Below are 15,733 nucleotides of genomic sequence, written 5' to 3'. Positions count from 1 at the left end.
TCAGGTTGGAGGCTACCCATACGGAATATAAGGTGTTGTTCCTCCAACCTGAGTGTGGCTTCATCTTTACAGTAGAGGAGGCCGTGGATAGACATGTCAGAATGGGAATGGGATGTGGAATTAAAATGTGTGGCCACTGGGAGATCCTGCTTTCTCTGGCGGACAGAGCGTAGATGTTCAAGCGGTCTCCCAGTCTGCGTCGGGTCTCGCCAATATATAAAAGGCCACATCGGGAGCACCGGACGCAGTATATCACCCCAGTCGACTCACAAGTGAAGTGTTGCCTCACCTGGAAGGACTGTTTGGGGCCCTGAATGGTGGTAAGGGAAGAAGTGTAAGGGCATGTGTAGCACTTGTTCCGCTTACACGGATAAGTGCCAGGAGGGAGATCACTGGGGAGGGATGGGGGGGACGAATGGACAAGGGAGTTGTGTAGGGAGCGATCCCTGCAGAATGCAGAGAGAAGGGGGGAGGGAAAAATGTGCTTAGTGGTGGGATCCCGTTGGAGGTGGCGGAAGTTACGGAGAATAATATGTTGGACCCGGAGGCTGGTGGGGTGGTAGGTGAGGACCAGGGGAACCCTATTCCTAGTGGGGTGGCGAGAGGATGGAGTGAGAGCAGATGTACGTGAAATGGGGGAGATGCGTTTAAGAGCAGAGTTGATAGTGGAGGAAGGGAAGCCCCTTTCTTTAAAAAAAGAAGACATCTCCCTCGTCCTAGAATGAAAAGCCTCATCCTGAGAGCAGATGCGGCGGAGACGGAGGAATTGCGAGAAGGGGATGGCGTTTTTGCAAGAGACAGGGTGAGAAGAGGAATAGTCCAGATAGCTGTGAGAGTCTGGCCTCACAGAAAAAGTTTTCTTGACTTTCATCATCATTTACAAATCTTGCAAATGCTACGCGCCATTTATTGGTGAAATCTGTTGGCTCATCAATCTGGTCCAATTTATCACACAAAAAACATCATGTGATATGTCATCAATACCTCTTCTTATCATACTGTTTGAGAATGAAACTTCTTCAATTTCTTGTACTGCATCTTCTCCGAGCATTTTATCCACTATAAATTTTACATTCTGGCACTATTAGGTTTTCACCAACTGTGTGACTTTTCCTTTTCTGGGTAATAAGTTCTGCAGAGTCTCGATGCATAAAGATTGTTTCTTTAGTATGAAAATTTGTCTCCAATTTTTTACTATGCTGGTAGAGTTTGTTCACTCCCATAAGTCAGTCAGCGGTGTGCAAGGGTAAGTTGACATATGGTGTGAAATTTGTTGTGTTGATGCAGTACAATGTCCTTCACTGTACATCTGTAGAAATTTACTTGAGCCTTTAGTGACAAAACAAAACTCCTCAAACTCCTAATGAAACATAGCCACAACACGTCTTCTTTGTAATTGCATCAATATGTTGGGCCAAGGGATCTTCAGAGATGTTGACACTCAGGAACTTCAAAATGATGGGAATTCTCAATTCCTATAATCCACTAGGGAACACACTAAATTAGTCTATCACCATGTGAGATGCATCTCAGAATAGACTCAAGGGTCTCATTTTCATGTTTTGTTCGTTCAACAGTCTTAACAAGAAAATGTTTAGGGGTTAATAAAGCTCTCCATTCACTTCACTGAATGGCAAAGCTCAAATGTAACTTGCATTTAAAATTTTATCAAAGGTCCTTCAGAAAAATGTTACTGAAGCAAACAGATCATTTAGAATGGGGGATAGGTGATCAAAACTATGGAGGCAAACATAAATCAGAGGAATTTTTAATCTCACAACCCTAATTTAAAACTATAAACAAATTGTACTGTTGGTCAGCAAGTATAGAATTGTGCAAGAACATTCTGCATTTGTACAATTTTCTGGAAGAATATTACCTTCATTTTTAATGTGTGCCAATAAATTGCATATTAACTTGTACACAAGTTAAAGGTTGCTTTTGAGAAGGGATGTTCAAGTTCAAGTTTATTGTCATTTAACTATTCACGTCTACAGCCAAACAAACATCGTTCCTCTGGGGCCAAGGTGCAAAGTACAGTACATAGTCACACACAGCACACGTAGCTACATTCCAGCACAGAGTCACAAAACAACATTAGCTCAAGTCTTTATATCGAATAGACTAGATTCCTGCAATACACTTTTTACCAGCCTTCCAAAGCAATCTATTGACAAACTTCAACTCATTCAGAATGCCGCTGCTCAACTTTGAACTATAACCGGGGTGGGAGAAGACATCATCCCCATCCTCACTACTCTGCAGTGGCTTCCTGTATATTTTAGAATTGATTTTTAAAGTTCTCTTACTTGTTTTTGAAGCTTTCAATGGTCTGGTACATCACAGAATAGTTTTCGTTTTATAAGCCTGCTTGATTTCTCAGGTCTTCTACTGCCAGTCCTTTAATTTTAAACAACCTCTCTCAAAAGATAATTGGCAGGTCAGACACTGCACTACTTTTGAACTATGCTCCTAAACTGTGAAATTCAATACCTAAAACTATAAGGGATGCAGACTCAGTTGATACTTTTAAAAACCAGCTTAAAACCTATTTATTTAACTTTGCTTTTAACACACATCTTTTAGTCTTGTAATTTCAGGTTTGCACCTTTAACCCATTGTAAACTAAAGGGAACTACATTGTCTGTATGGACAGTGCTCTATAAATAAGTTTCTATTATTATTAAGTCCCTAAGTGGCATAACCTGAAGATTGACAGGTTGACATAAAATGCAAGGTGTATGTGAGGTGGATGTTTATGTAAGACAGTGTAATGTTACTGGCACTATTACAATGAAACAGGCAGTAGTATAAATATGTGAAACAGAAGCAATAAAAGATGTAAGTGACCAGTACAGGATGGGAGTGTGAGAGAGTTGTGGAGTTGGGAGTGGGGGGAACCATTCAGGTAGGGTTGTGAACAATGAGGGAGGGAGGGGTCAAAGACAATGAGGCTTGAATGATTAAACAAGTTTGCAAACATATCTGAATGTTTTGAAATTTGTAAATTGGTTATTATCACATGTACGAGGTAAATAGAAAAGCCTGTCTTGCAGACCGTACATACAGCTCAGTTTATTACAATATATTGAGGAATAAACTAGTAACAGAATGCAGAATGAAGTATTGCAGTTACAGTTTTTCATACTGTGGTTTGTCTACGGAACAAGTTGCTAACAGCAGGTAGTTGAGACAGGACAATTACAGTGGATTCCAGTTAATTGGGCCATCGGTTAATCAAGGCAGCTACTTATTTGACACAATCCTGAAAGAACAAAAACTAATAAAAAAAAAGCCGGGATTTCCTTTGTTTATTTGGGACACTATGCCGCTTAACTGGGACAGAAGACTAGAGCCAAACAGTTTCAAACTCGCATCAAATCCGTGCGCTTGTCTGGCCGTCAGACATTACACCATGCATAGAGTAAACAGATTTTAAATAGCTTCATTTGCATGTGCTTGCATACAAAAAGCAGCAATTTTTTTGTCACTGAGGGTTAGTGAGAAGTAAGCAGAAAGGCAATTCAGAACTGTTTTGCTCACTGGGATTTCAAACATTCAGGCTCGAAAGTGCCAGAAACAGCCAGGATAGAAATTGAAACAATTTCACTTCTTCAAGTTAGGAGCTATGAAGAATTAAGGTATCGACAGTTATCTTGAATGTTATGATGAAAATGAGGATTTGGAGGATGCAATCATTGTATGAAGGCAGCTCATTATCTACACTAGGTATCTGTGCTGATTTTTTTCATTTTACGGTCAAAAGAACTCAGCACGTATATTGGATTAATTCCTCCATCGATAACTATTCAGATCTAATACAGTTTTATAGTACTGTAGTTGTATTGATAGTGTTCTAACTTGTTCTGTACTTAAGTACATAATTTGTTACTCAGTTAAATGGCTGTTTGTCTTGCTTATACCTTTTTACCCACTTCCATGAAACCCTTGGCTAATTCAGGCAGCTGCTTAATTGGGCCAAAATGTATTGGCGCTGAGATGTCCCAATTAATCGGAATCCACTGTATAGTATTTCAAATACATTTGGACAGGACCATTAATAGGAAAGGTTTAGAGACACGTGAGCCAAATGAGGGCAAATGGGATTAACTCAGGAAGGCACCTTGGTTAACAAAGATGGATAAGAGTGCTGTATAATAAGGCTCTAAAAGAGTTTACAAAGGGATTTTGGCAGGTTAGATGTGAGGATTAAAAAGGCAGATGGAGTACTGGGGTTGTCCATCATGGAAAAATGGCAGAAAAAATATGTAAATAATGGATAACCTCACCAATTAGCTTAATTAGTGAATTTCTAAATAACAAAATCTGTTGATCGTAAGAAGGATAATCACAGGCTACAGGCTGATATTGATCAATCGGCGTGATTGACAGAGCAATGGCAGATGGATTTTATTTCTAATGAACTCCATAAATGTGAGGTGATGCACTTCCGGAGGAGAACAAAGGAACATTGGTGTACAAGTCCAAGAATCCCTGCAGATGGCAACCAGGTAGAGTGAAGGGTTGTGGAAGTAAAGCAGGAAAATGGACTGGAGATCAAATCAGATCTTATTAAATAGCAGAGTCAGCTCAAGAGACTAATTGGAATGCTCCTGAGTTTTCTATGTACCTACGACCATATTTTTTTCTAATGTCACTTTTCTTTCACACACATGAAATGCTGGAGGAACTCAGCACCTCAGGAAGCATTTGACCTAATATGTTCCTCTAGCATTTTGCATGCTACTCTATAGTTCCAGCATTTACAGAATTTCTTCTGTTCACTTTCTGTTCAACTGTTCAAATACAGGATGATATTACGTAAAATTGAAGGGGTTACTACCTGACGTGGTTGAAGGCTACTCAACAATGGAATGCAATTCACTACGTTAGAAAATATAGCACATTCTTCAAGTGCAAAACAGAAGAATCTATGTATGCACATTTAAAATTCCCTTCACAGAAAGAGCTCAACTAAGCATTATAGAAGATAGTAATGTTACTGTACCCAAAAAGAAAAAGAAAATTCCTTCATTGCCTTATAATTCTGGTGGCAACCTCGGTTCCATGATAGGAGGTCCAAGTAAGATCTGCTGGCAAAAATATTAGAGCAGCTCCTCCCAGTGGAGGGGTAAGCCTTCAACAACTAACTCATTCCATCAGAAGAACAAAGAACACAGCTTGGAAACAAACTAATGCCACAGGTTTCCAATACAGAGAGAAAAAGATTCTCACAGGAGACAAGAATACTCAAACTATCTGGAAGCAAAGGAGAACGACTAGCTTAAAGGACGGGTGGTACCAGGACCTAAAGGAAAGAGAGGAGTGGCACGGTAGCATAGAGGTTAGCACAATGCTTTACAGTACCAGAAACCCATGTTCAATTCCTGCTGCTGTTTGTAAAGAGTTTGCACATTCATGGGCTTCCTCCATGTGTTCGTTTCCTACCACAGTCCAAAGACGTACCAGTTAGCAGGTTAATTGGTCATTGTAAATTGTCCCCGAATTAGGCTAGGGTTAAATCAGGGATTGCAGGGCGTTGCAGTTCAAAGCACCAGAAGGGCCTATTCCACACTATCTCAATAAATGAACATATCCTGAAATAAAACAGAAAATAATGGGGGCACTCAGCAGGTCAGGTAACATCTGCAAAGAGAGAAATGGAGTACTGATTTTAAATCCATGAATAATTCCTTCCAAATAGGAATCTCCAATTCCAACCTCACTCATGTCCACTCTCTCCGCACTAATCCTAGCCTCACCATCAAATCCACAGATGTGGGGGGGGGAGGGGGCAGCTGTTGTAGTAGTCTGATGGACAGACCTCTATCTTGCTGAGGCTCTGCGACAACTGTCAGAAACCTCCTCTTACTTGCCCCTCAAACAGGACCCCAGTAAGGAGCACCAGTCTATTGTCTCCCACACCATCACTGACCTTATTAACTCTGGGGATCTCCCATCCACTGCCACCAACCTCAGTTCCCCCATCCTGCACCTCCTGTTTCTACCTCCTATCCAAGATGCACAAACTTGCCTGTTCAGGTCGACCCAGTGTTTTTGCTTGTTCCTGCCCCACTGAAATTATATCTGCATACTTCAACTCAGGTTTACTTCTTCCCCTTCCCTCCCCCCCGCACCCCCGTTCGGTCCTTTCCTACCCACATCCATAACACTTCACACACTCTGGATCTTTTCAATGACTTCACGTTTCCTGGTCCTGATCATCTTACTTTCACTATGGATGTCCAGTCCCTATATACCTCCATCCCCCACCAGGAAGGCCTCAAAGCTCTTTTTCTTTCTGGATTTTTCTCTTTTTCTTCCTTGTCCATTCGTCCTTCCCAACTGATCTCCCTCCTGGCACTTATCCTTGCAAGTGGAACAAGTGCTACACCTTCCCTACACCACCTCCCTCACTACCATTTAGGGCTCCAAAAAGTCCTTCCAGGTGAGGTGACACTTCACTTGTCGGTTTGTTGGGGTCACCTACCGTATCTGGTGCTCCTGGTGTGGCCTCCTGTATATTGGTCAGACCCAACGTAGATTGGGAGACCACTTCGCCGAGCACCTATGCTCCATCCAGCAGAAAAAGCAGATCTCCCAGTGGCCACCCAGTTTAATTCCACTTCTCATTCTGACATGTCAGTCCAAGGCCTCCTCTAATGTTGCAATGAGGCCTCACTCGGGTTGGAGGACCAACACCTTGTATAGTTGGGATCACAGAGACATGGCTCCAGGGTGACCAAGGATGGGAGCTCAATATTCAGGGATATTCAATATTCAGGAGGGATAGACATGAAAGAAAAGGAGGTGGGGTAGCATAGCTGGTTAGAGAGAAGATTAATGCAATAGAAAGGAAGGACATTAGCCGGGAGGATGTGGAATCAATATGGGTAGAGCTCCATAACACTAAGGGGCAGAAAACACTGGTGTGAGTTGTGTACAGGTCACCTAACAGTAGTAATGAGGTTGGGGATGGCATTAAACAGGAAATTAGAAATACATGCAATAAGGGAACAGCAGTTATAATGGGTGACTTCAATCTACATATAGATTGGGTGAACCAAATTGGTAAGGGTGCTGAGGAAGAGGATTTCTTGGAATGTATGCGGGATGGTTTTCTGAACCAACATGTCGAGGAACCAATTAGAGAGCAGGCCATTCTAGACTAGGTAATGAGCAATGAGGAAGGGCTAGTTAGCAATCTTGTTGTGTGAGGCCCCTTGGGTAAGAGTGACCATAATATGGTGGAATTCTTCATTAAGATGGAGAGTGACATAGTTAATTCAGAAACAAAGGTTCTGAACTTAAAGAAGGGTAACTTTGAAGGTATGAGACGTGAATTAGCTAAGATAAACTGGCAAATGATACTTAAAGGGTTGACGGTGGATATGCAATGGCAAGCATTTAAAGATCGCATGGATGAACTACAACAATTGTTCATCTCAGTTTGGCAAAAGAATAAACCAGGGAAGGTAGTGCACCCGTGGCTGACAAGGGAAATTAGGGATAGTATCAATTCCAAAGAAGAAACATACAAATGAGCCAGAAAAAGCGGCTCACCTGAGGACAGGGAGAAATTCAGAGTCCAGCAGAGGAGGACAAAGGGCTTAATTAGGAAAGGGAAAAAAGATTATGAGAGAAAACTGGCAGGGAACATAAAAACTGACTGTAAAAGCTTTTACAGACATGTGAAAAGAAAAAGATTAGTTAAGACTACAACAACAGCCCCCCCCCCCAAACATCTGTGGATTTGATGGTGAGGCTAGGATTATTGCGGAGAGAGTGGACATTAGCACAATGAAACTCTGCTTGGCTTCCTCTCAAGCAATTAAATAAAGCAGTAGATAAAAACAAGACAGTAATAGATAAACAGTATTAAATAGATTAGTAGCAGTACATTGTTTGGATTTCCACCATCTGCAGATTTTCTCCCGCTTGTGATTGAATTCCTTGATTGATTAAGATTCAGCAAACCAAGATCAGACAGCATTGCTGCATCTTAGGTGAATGCTTCAGGGCCACAGAAACTGAAAAAAAAATCATGGAAAAATAAAGAACAAGGGAATCCATGTTGTCAACTGTACTCATGCCACTACAACCTTTGTGAAAATCATTGTATACATCTTCCTTTTTTCAGTGAAATCTATACCCACTTGCTATTAACTCTTCAACCAATGGAAATGATCCCTCTTCACATTTCACACATATCAAACCAAAGCTGGATCTCATCACTATCTCTTGATCAATGTGCTTTTAAATCATGTTGATAATTGTCACTCATGATACAGTTGAACTCAGAAGTTTACATACACCTTAGCCAAATACATTTAAACTCAGTTTTTCACAATTCCTGACATTTAATCCTAGAAAACATTCCCTGTCTTAGGTCAGTTAGGATCACTACTTTATCTTAAGAATGTGAAACATCAGAATAATAGTGGAAGAATGATTTATTTCAGCTTTTATTTCTTTCATCACTTTTCCAGTGGGTCAGAAGTTTACATAAACTTTGCTAGTATTTGGTAGCATTGCCTTTAAATTAACTTGAGTCAAACGTTTTGGGTGGCCTTCCACACGCTTCTCACAGTAAGTTGCTGGAATTTTGTTCCATTCCTCTAGATAGAACTGATGTAACTGAGTCAGGTTTGTAGGCCTCCTTGCTCGCACACACTTTTTCACTTCTGCCCACAAATTTTCTATTGGATGGAGGTCAGAAAATGATGTCAAGTCTGGTTCATCCTTGGGAGCAATTTCCAAACGCCTGAAGGTACCACGTTCATCTGTACAAACAATAGTATACAAGTATAAACACCATGGGACCACACAGAAGTCATACCGCTCAGGAAGGAGACGCATTCTGTCTCCTAGAGATGAATGTACTTTGGCACAAAAAGTGCAAATCAATCCCAGAACAACAGCAAAGGTCCTTGTGAAGATGCTGGATGAAACAGGTAGACAAGTATCTATATCCACAGTAAAATGAGTCCTATATCGACATAACCTGAAGGGCTGCTCAGCAAGGGAGAAGCCACTGCTCCAAAACCGCCATAAAAAAGCCAGACTACAGTTTGCAAGTGCACATGGGGACAAAGATCTTACTTTTTGGAGAAATGTCCTCTGGTCTGATGAAACAAAAATTAAACTGTTTGGCAATAATGACCATCGTTATGTTTGGAGGAAAAAGGTTGAGGCTTGCAAGCTGAAGAACACCATCCCAACCGTGAAGCATGGGGGTGGCAGCATCATGTTGTGGGGGTGCTTTGCTGCAGGAGGGACTGGAGAACTTCACAAAATAGATGGCATCATGAGGAAGGAAAATTATGTGGATATATTGAAGCAACATCTCAAGACATCAGCCAGGAAGTTAAAGCTCGGTCGCAAATGGGTCTTCCAAATGGACAATGACCCCAAGCATACCTCCAAAGTTGTGGCAAAATCGCTTAAGGACAACAAAGTCAAGGTATTGGCGTGGCCATCACAAAGCCCTGACCTCAATCTGACAGAAAATTTGTGAGCAGAACTGAAAAAGCGTGTGCGAGCAAGGAGGCCTACAAACCTGACTCAGTTACACCAGTTCTGAATATTTAGAGTAACCTCCAGAACTTAGGGAAAATGACAATGTTCCTCAAGCATTACCACATCAGCTCTTATTAAATCACATCTGATATTTTGTTCTGGAGTACTAATGACTGTGTACAAAAAGCAGAAACGACATCAGGAACACTGTCAAAATATTGCAAAGCTTATTCACACAAGATGGAGCATAAAGCAGAAAAAAACAGGTCAAAGTAATCAAGTCTTAAGATTGGAAGACAAGGAGAGGAAAGTATTCTAATTTTAGTGATGTTGACATCTTTTGTGGTGGTGCTATTACATTCAAGAATGAACATGAGGTCAGAATTGGACCAATAGAGACACTCAAAGTGCTTTTGGATCAGCGCATCTTACAGACATAGGAAGAAGTCTTAAAAGGAATTTTAAAAGTAAGGTAATTTCTTCATTGAAGGCCTGCAGAAAGATGTCTGCTTTAAATTCGGACATGGAAGGATAAAACCTCTTCACACTCAGCCATCATCTTCCTCCTGACAGTATGCCATAGGATCGAGAATGGCTTTTCTCCCCACGAAGTTACTGGCTTCCAATATGGTGAACAAGTCCAATATCCTTGCCAGAAGATTCACTAGTGCTATACAGGAGTTTGACAAGGGAATGGGAACCAGAACACCAAGTCAGAAAGTGGAGGGATGGAGAGGAAGATAGATGTCAAGGCCAGTAAAAACAAGCAGGAGCAAAGTAATAGATATGATGGGACAGATAGTTTAAAGTGGGTGTATTTTAATGCTGGCAATATTATGGGCAATGGTGATGCACTTAGAGCATGGAACAGTACATGTTGTGGCCATTGCCGAGACTTGGCTGAGAGAGGGAAATGAATGGGTGCTTAATTTCCCAGGGTTTTGCTTTTTTTTAAAAAAAAATGATAGGGAGGTAAAAGAGGTGGGTAAATTGTACTATAAATCAGGGACAATATCACAGTTGTCTTCATAATGTGACAGGGTCCTGAATTACCCCTATAAACTGTACTCGATTACCCCTATGAACTGTGCTTTTGAAAAGAGAGGGAGAGTTATTTAACACAAACACCTGTTTAAAAGAGAGAGAGACAAAGACTGCTCACAGGTTGTTTATACTTCCTCCAAGGACATTGCCTGCTTGTACATTCTTACACAGACAAAGGAGGAGTTATTTGAGAGACAGTTGGCACTCAGTACAGTGAGATAAACAGAACGTCAGATGATAGACCCCAGACACATGATTTTGGACACTGAATGAGCTTTGTTGTGCCCACAGAAAAAGTGGGTTTTGGAGGATCGATTAGGTGGATCGATCAGTGGTTCTTGCAGTGTGAACAGGGCGTGAACGGTGGGGAATTATTTGTATGTCCAACTCTCACCTGGGTTGATAGCTCCACCACAGAAGAACTGTCCCCTTTTGTTGAGGTCACAATCGGTGACTTTTAAAGGATTTCGGAAGACAATGGGAAGATCGACAGCATCAGCTCACCTGAAGACTCAAATCTCTCCCTCTCTCTCTCTCCATCACTACTCAACTCAATACCACGAACTGAATTGAACTTCACTCATTATCATAAGACTATCTATTTACCCCTAGACTTGAAGAAGCTTGGTTTTCATATATATTCCACACTTACTTATATATAATCATTGCTAACCTGTTTGATTTATCTGCATTTATATTACTGTATTGCGTAGTTACCAATAAATATCATTAGTTAATAGCAATACCGGACTCCAAAGTGTTTTCCATCTCTGCTGGTTCTTTAACCCGTCACGGGGTACGTGACAATAAGAACATAAAAAACAGGAGCAGGAGTAGGCCATCTGGCCTGTCGAGCCTGCTCTGCTATTCACAGCTAATCGGGCCATGAACTCATCTCCACCTACTTGCCTTTTCCCCATAACCCTTAATTCCCTACTATGCAAAAATATATCCAACCTTGTCTTAAGTATATTTACTGAGGTAGCCTCCATTGCTTCATTGGGCAGAGAATTCCATAGATTCACCACTCTGAGAAAAGCAGTTCCTCCTCACCTCCATTCTAAATTTACTCCCCCAAACCTTGAGGCCATGTCCCCTAGTTCTAGTCTCACCTACCAGTGGAAACAATTTTCCTGCTTCTATCTTATCTATCCCTTTCATAATTTTATGTTTCTGCAAGATCTTCTCTCATCCTTCTGAATTCCAGCAAACACAGTCCCAGTTGACTCAATCTCTCCTCATAGTCTAATCCCCTTATCGCTGGAATCAACCTGGTGAGCCTCCTCTGCACCGCCTCCACAGATAGTTATCCCCTTCCTCAAGAGAAAACATAGTGGAGGGCTCATCGACTGAGTCTATATTAGCAAAACTCAAAAATAGGCAGGGTGCAATCACTAATGGGATTGTACTATAGACTAGGGGTCCCCAAACTTTTTTGCAGTGCAGACCGGTTTCATGTTGACAATATTCTTGCGGAACAGGGTGGGGCGGGATGGTTGCCAACGGACAAGAGTAGCAGCCAAATACATTGCCAAAGACTACAATGACCATGAAGCCTTGCGCAGGCACCAGTGCGCATGCGTTATTTGCGCATGCGCGCACATGTCGATTATTTTTCTACAAATCGTGTTTGGCGATTCTGTTCGGAGCAGGGTGTTAATCACGACCGGAATATCGGTGATAAGTGGCTAATACACTCAATTTCGTTTCTAAAAGACTTTATCTAACGAATTTAATATTAAACACAGCGCATTTTCCTCGCATGAATATAGCAATAAGTCAATTATCAGGGGAGCTTGAAGTAAGTGTTGAACAAACTTCCAGTAGAAGTGTCAGAAGCAGGTTTGATATTAACATTTAAAGAAAAATTGAGTAGGTATATGGACAGGAGAGTAATGGAGGGTTATGGGCTGAGTGCAGGTCGGTGGGACAAGGTGAGAGTAGCGTTCGGCACGAACTAGAAGGACAGAGATGGCCTGTTTCTGTGCTGTAATTGTTATATGGTTATATACGTCAATGGCATCATAACATTTTAAGTAACGTTTGGATATTAAACACAGCGCATATTTTCCCCGTATGAACTTATAAAATCATTGCAACGCACCAATATCGCTGAATCAGTGGGAGCCCTGGGCTTGCTTTCCTGCAACAAGACGGTCCTATCGAGGGATTGATGGGCAACAGCGATACTCGAACGGGGTTCCTTATGTCCAGTCTAATCCGCAACTTAGTTTTTGTTACATTCATCACAGAGATATGTTGGAAATGGAAGCAATGTTTTCGGTGCTTCCGTGGCTATCTCAGGATATTGAGCCTTGACTTTGATCCAGAATGCCGGCAGAGATGTTATGTCAAACAGACTTTTCAGCCCACCGTCATTTGCAAGCTCGAGGAGTTGATCTCCTTCCCGCGCTGAAATGGATGACGCACAGGTAATGGCTCAACAGTGCGTGACAGGGAGTGAGGAAAGGTGCAGCTGACTCATATCGCCAAATCATATCGTTTCCTCGCGGCCCAGTAGTGCATGCTCTGCAGCCCGGTGGTTGGGGACCGCTGCTATACACCACCAGGTCATTAGAGGGACAGATTAAGGAAGGGTGTAAAACCAGTAGGGTTGTTGTCACAGGGAACTTAAAAGTTCCCTAATATAAACTGAGACCTTCTCAAATCACCTGCTTTAAATGGGGCCGAATTTGTTAGGTGCATCTAGGTGAGTTTCTTAAATTACTAAGTATATAGTCCAACAAGAGGAGGGGCTGTGCTGGACCTGGTGTTGGGTAATGAGCTTGGTCAGGTGACCAACTTTTCAGTTGGAGAGCAGTTAGAGAACAGTGACCATAACTCCTTAAGTTTTAAGACAGCTATAGATAAGGACAAGTATGGACCTTGTGGGAGAGTATTAAACTGGAGCAGAGCAAATTACCAGAGCATTTGGCAGGAATGAGGGAGAGTTAATTGGGAACAGCTGCTTTTGGGCAAGTCCACATCCAACATATGGAGGGTGTCCATCGTCTTCCTACTGAACCGTGTCTATCCCCACCTGGACAAGCCAGTGAGCACTGTGAGGGTCATTTTTTTTTTTTTTTAACTTCTCCAGTGCGTTCAACATCATCCGCCCTGCTCTGTCAGGGGAGAAGCTGACAGTGATGCAGATGGATGCTTTCCTGGTGTCATGGATTCTTGATTACCTGACTGGCAGACCACAGTACGTGTGCTTGCAACACTGTGTGTCCGACAGAGTGATCAGCAGCACTGGGGCTCCACAGGGGACTGTCTTGTCTCCCTTTCTCTTCACCATTTACACCTCAGACTTCAACTACTGCACAGAGTCTTGTCATCTTCAGAAGTTTTCTGATGACTCTGCCATAGTTGGATGCATCAGCAAGGGAGATGAGGCTGAGTACGGGGCTACGGTAGGAAACTTTGTCACATGGTGTGAGCAGAATTATCTGCAGCTTAACGTGAAAAAGACTAAGGAGCTGGTGGTAGACCTGAGGAGAGTTAAGGGACCGGTGACCCCTGTTTCCATCCAGGGAGTCAGTGTGGACATGGTGGAGGATTACAAACACCTGGGGATATGAATTGACAATAAACTGGACTGGTCAAAGAACACTGAGGCTGTCTACAAGAAGGGTTAGAGCCGTCTCTATTTCCTGAGGAGACTGAGGTCCTTTAACATCTGCCGGACGATGCTGAAGATGTTCTACGAGTCTGTGGTGGCCAGTGCTATCATGTTTGCTGTTGTGTGCTGGGGCAGCAGGCTGAGGGTGGCAGACACCAACAGAATCAACAAACTCATTCGTAAGGCCAGTGACGTTGTGGGGATGCAACTGGACTCTCTGACTGTGGTGTCTGAAAAGAGGATGCTGTCCAAGTTGCAAGCCATCTTGGTCAATGTCTCCCATCCACTACATAATGTACTAGGTGAGCACAGGAGTACATTCAGCCAGAGACTCATTCCACCGAGATGCAACACAGAGCGTCATAGGAAGTCATTCCTATCTGTGGCCATCAAACTTTACAACTCCTCCCTTGGAGGGTCAGACACCCTGAGCCAATAGGCTGGTCCCGGACTTATTACATAATTTACTGGCATAATTTACATATTACTACTTAACAATTTATGGTTCTATTACTCTTTATTATTTATGGAGCAACTGTAACGAAAACCAATTTCCCCTGGGACGAATAAAGTATGACTATGACTATGTGTTTAAAGACCAACAACAATACAGGGCAGGTATGGTCCAGTTGGAAGAAAGGACAAGGATGGTGAGGTTAGTGAACTTTGGATATTGAGAGAGATGATGCATTTAGTCAAGAAGAAAAAGGAAACATATGTAAAGCTTAGGAAACTAGAATCACACAGAGCCTAGGGATTATAAAGAAGCCAGAAAAGAACTCAGGAAAAAAAAAGGGAATTAGGAAAGCCAGGAAGGGCTGTGAAAAGTCCTTTGGCAAGAAAAGTCCTTGGAAAGTAGGATTAAAGGGAATCCCAAGATATTCTTTACAAACATCAAGAGGAAAGCGGATAACTAGGGAGAGTATAAAGGATAAAGGGGGGCATTTGCTTGGATGTGGGTGAGGTCCTTAATGAGTAATAACATTAGTTACCATGGAGAAGGATGTGCAGGATAGGGAGATCAGTGTTGGGCATATTGATATGCTATACCATTGAGGTAAAGGAGAAGGTAATGTTAAATATCTTGAAGAGCATTAAAGTGGATAAGTCACCAGGGCCTGATGGGAAATATTGCAGGTTATTGAAAGAGGCAAGAGAAGAGATTGCTGGGGCCTTGCCCCAAAATCTTTGTGTCCTCTCTAACTACAGGTGAGGTCCCGGAGGATTGGCAAGTGGCTAATGATGTTCCATTGTTCAAGAAAGCAACAAGGGATAATTCTGGAAACTATCAACTAGTGAATGTCACATCAGTGGTAGGGAAGTTAATGGAGAGAACTCTTAGGGATAGAACTTATGAGCTTTTGGAAAACCGTGGCCTAATTAGGGAGAGTCAGCGTGGTTTTGTGCAGGGCAAGTTGAGTCTTACTAACTTGACTGAGTTTTTGACAAGGGTGATTGAGTAATATAGAGCTGTGATGTTGTCCATGTGGATTTTAGTAAGGCGTTTGACAAGGTCCCTCATGGGAGGCCCATCCAGAATATTAAGAT

The 15,733-nt window shown here is 42.2% G+C and overlaps 1 protein-coding gene across 5 annotated transcripts in view; it reads right to left on the bottom strand.

Annotated features, from left to right (window-relative positions):
• clcn3 (chloride channel 3) overlaps positions 1 to 15,733 on the bottom strand; it is a 238,113-nt gene that overhangs the window by 163,016 nt on the left and 59,364 nt on the right. The window contains exon 2 of one of the 5 annotated variants that reach the window (XM_072257644.1): positions 7,901 to 8,030. The exons of the other annotated variants lie outside the window; for them this stretch is intronic. The gene's annotated coding sequence lies outside the window, so the exon portion shown is untranslated. The remainder of the gene's footprint in view (positions 1 to 7,900; positions 8,031 to 15,733) is intronic. 5 annotated transcript variants of the gene reach the window in all.

This window comes from Mobula birostris, chromosome 5 (genome assembly GCF_030028105.1).
Source record: "Mobula birostris isolate sMobBir1 chromosome 5, sMobBir1.hap1, whole genome shotgun sequence".
In the NCBI taxonomy this organism is placed as follows: domain Eukaryota; kingdom Metazoa; phylum Chordata; class Chondrichthyes; order Myliobatiformes; family Myliobatidae; genus Mobula; species Mobula birostris.
Note: the sequence above shows the minus strand (reverse complement) of the source record. Positions and strands in the feature narration are given on the sequence as shown.